Genomic DNA, 3678 nt, shown 5'->3' on the forward strand with positions numbered 1-3678 from the left:
TGTGTTTTTAGTAGTAGCAGTATTTAAAAGATTGATCACATTCTGTGATTGCCATTAATAAACAAACAGATAAACAAAACAAAAACAGACAATTGATGATTTGCAGTGTAGGCTTAATAAATGTTTAACATTATGGCTTTCAAATGTGTTAAATGACTATAAATTTGCAGTTTTCAGTTGTTACGCCATCAATTTCTACTATATAGGACTTGAAAGTGGGAAAAAATAAAAAGGTTGTGCCTTGGTGTCATATAGTATAATACATTTTTACCAGCAGATGGAGCACTAGAGTTATGGATTTGTATTATCATATGTTCACACAAAGGCCTGTAAACGTGACTTTTGCAGATGCTTCTAGTGTAATGAAGCTCTGCTGTAATTAATGATTTCTATAGTGTTTTCTATTTCTATTAATGTTTCTATAGAGTGATGCTTATATGAATTTTCTAGTTATTTTTCAACTCTAAATCTGTTGTAGCAGCACAAAGAGCAGGTGAACTTAAGACCGAAAAAGACAAAAACTGACACAAATACTGTCAGAAAGAAAAACATAGGAGCTTAAAAAAATTAAGTACATTAAAATTAAAAGCCTACTGTATAAAAAGCACCAAGCTGCTATAAAAACAGACCTGGACAGGATCTGCTCTTGTATTTTAACCCGAACAGGACAGAAGTGTGGACTGAAGCCACATGTAATGTTGTGTCACCAGCAAACTTCAAAGAGTGTGAAGCAGACACAGAGTCTGTCCTCTGAGCTCAGATATCGCGGGGTTATCAAATCTAGAGCACACTATGATCATACTAATCACACAATAAGCAGCAGTGAGCTGGAGCCAGACGACCTGAATCATCTTACATGATTCAGCATTACTCACAAACGCACTGTATGAATTTAATATCGAAACCTACCTCAGCTAGAGGATAAATAAAGTCTACTCACATGAATGTTTATCTTCTGAGGCGAAATAAAGAAAGAATGTCTTAGAAACAGGAATCCTGTGTTTACCTTGTAATCCCGAGTAGTGCATTTCAAGCTTTCACACTAGGATTGACGTGTTAACTGCTTGTCTAAAATGTCGCAATGTAAATCGATTAATTAATAATTAAACCCTTCATAACTCCAGTTCACGTCTATCCCGCCGCCACCGTTCGACACGCTTAACGGTTTTTCTTTAAATTTCTTGCGATTGTATAAAGTTAATGAATATTTAATGAGGAACGCATAAGGGCGGTTTTTGATTGGTTGTAACCAAGCGGCAACCTCCCGCTCTCTCTCGTGAAGCCAACAAGGAAGTGACTTAAACTGTAATTCGTCAACTGGCCACGCGGTGACGCGCTGCCAAGATGGAGACGGCCGCCTCCGCCCACTTTTGAGCATCAAAAACGCTCCTCGGAAATCTACGGGTGGCGTCACGGACACTACGTCCATGTTTTTATACAGTCTATGGTTGTAACTCAATAACTTGCTGACAAGTTGCTGATAGATAGACGTACCTTTATCTGTGACTTAAGGAGCAATCGATCATAAATGGTATTAATGCTTATACTGTATAGACGGCAATTTATTTATTTATTTATTTACTTAAAATAAATAAATAATTAAAATAAATACATATACATTCATACATACATAAACTTGAAACATCACCCAGGGTCAAAAGTTAAAAAGTTTAATCAGAAAAGAATATCCGTAGGCATATGGGCGCAAGCATTCGAGTCTCTTCTACATCTGATATTGTTCTTATATATGGAATTATTCACTTCATTGTCATGCTTAGCCTACTGTATATGGAGTTTTGCTGCAAAAATCTGTTCTTAGTCATGCAGGGATCATTTATGGAGTCTATAATTAGTGATCAAACATCAAGACATTATCTAATGGCTGAATAGAACGGCTGAGGGACACCTGTGTTGATTTGACCTCCATCCTCATCATTATTGTGGAAGTGATTCAGAGCTTCTGGGAACTGTATGTGTGAGTCTCAGCACTTCTGCATCTGAGTCTGAATGAAAGCCGGCCATAGCTGAGGCCGTGAGTCAGTGTGTGATCTCAGCGTCTGAAATATGACCACATACTTCTCTCAGACGGCTCGTTCAGCATCGCTAAGAGCCCGGGATGGTTATTATGTTGCATTTCATCATTAAGTGGCCTCAAAAAGAATCTGGGTCTGAATCTCAGTGGGTTGGATTGGATTAGATTAAAATATAAAAGCAAGTGGCATTTGTTTGTTTATTTATTTATTTATTTATTTATTACCATTGAAGCAAAACATTTTACAAAATGAAGTAAAAACTCTTAAAACAACTGAGTGATTTTGTCATTTCCTCTTATTATCTGACACTCCCTCTTATTCAGTTGAAAATGCTATTTTCTGCATATTCTATCACAAATTAAATGATACAGTCATACACACACAACGCACAATATGCAAGTAAAAAAATGAAAGAAAAAAATAAATTTGAGCATTTCATATTACAGTTTTTCTCAGTCGCTTTGGTACATTTCTCAGATCAGAATTGAAATTCTCAAAACTACCTGTTCAATCTTCACATCATTGTGTCACTTGTGCACATCAAAAAAGCAGTTTCTCATTTCTTTGAACAAGTTGCAAATGCTTTGGTACATCCATGCAAATGATTATGTACAATTCTCTGCTGTTTCCTACATTATCAATTGCTTATGTCATGTTGATCAAAATGTATTATAATGGGTCTCTGTTGAATAGTCTCACCCCCCACAACATTTAGGCATTAGTTCATAGCATAAGTCTTTACATGCAAAATGGTTGAACAAGTTGTCATAATATGTCAAGCATATTTCTATACATTTCCATTAGACTTTTTTTCTAAATCTGTCCTGCATTGGTAAATTGCTCCCAGGTGAATCTTGATTTTCTCTAACGAAGGTGCATCTCATGAACCATCAACTGGCAAGTATATATATAGCCGGAGCACAACACAATGTTTCAATGTCTGACAATGGAAGGACAAGGAATTGGACGGGGTCAACAGCCAGAGAGAAGAGGAAGAAGAGGAGGAAGAGGAGTGAGGCTGCGTGGCGGAGGAGTTTGGAGGCAAAACAGAGGAAGAGGCCGAGGACATATGCGTGTTCCTGATGAGATGCATTAATATGTTCACTGTTCAAAAGTTTATTTCAATATTATTACATTATTATATTATTAATACATTCAGTATCATTGAATGTTCTATTTAAAAATTAAATATTATTATAATTTAAAATAAAATTTTTATTGCAATATATTGTAAACTGTAATTTATTCCAGTGATGCAGTGCTGAATTTCCAGCATCATTACTCCAGTCTTCAGTGTCACATGATCCTTCAGAAATCATTCTGATATGCTGATTTGCGGAAGAAACATTTCTGATTATTATCAATGTTGAAAACCATTATGATGCAGAATATTTTTGTGTAACCATGATACATTTTTTCGTTTTTTTCCAGGATTTTTTAAAACTAGATTAGATAGATGATAGACAGACAGAGACAGACAGACAGATAGATAGATAGACAGACAGACAGACATATAGATAGCTAGATAGATAGATGATAGACAGACAGACAGACAGATGATAGATAGACAGACAGACAGACGATAGATAGACAGATAGATAGATAGATGATAGACAGACAGACAGATGATAGATAGACAGACAGA

Source organism: Sinocyclocheilus rhinocerous, unplaced genomic scaffold (assembly GCF_001515625.1).
Source record: "Sinocyclocheilus rhinocerous isolate Xijiao unplaced genomic scaffold, SAMN03320098_v1.1 scaffold63, whole genome shotgun sequence".
In the NCBI taxonomy this organism is placed as follows: Eukaryota; Metazoa; Chordata; class Actinopteri; order Cypriniformes; family Cyprinidae; genus Sinocyclocheilus; species Sinocyclocheilus rhinocerous.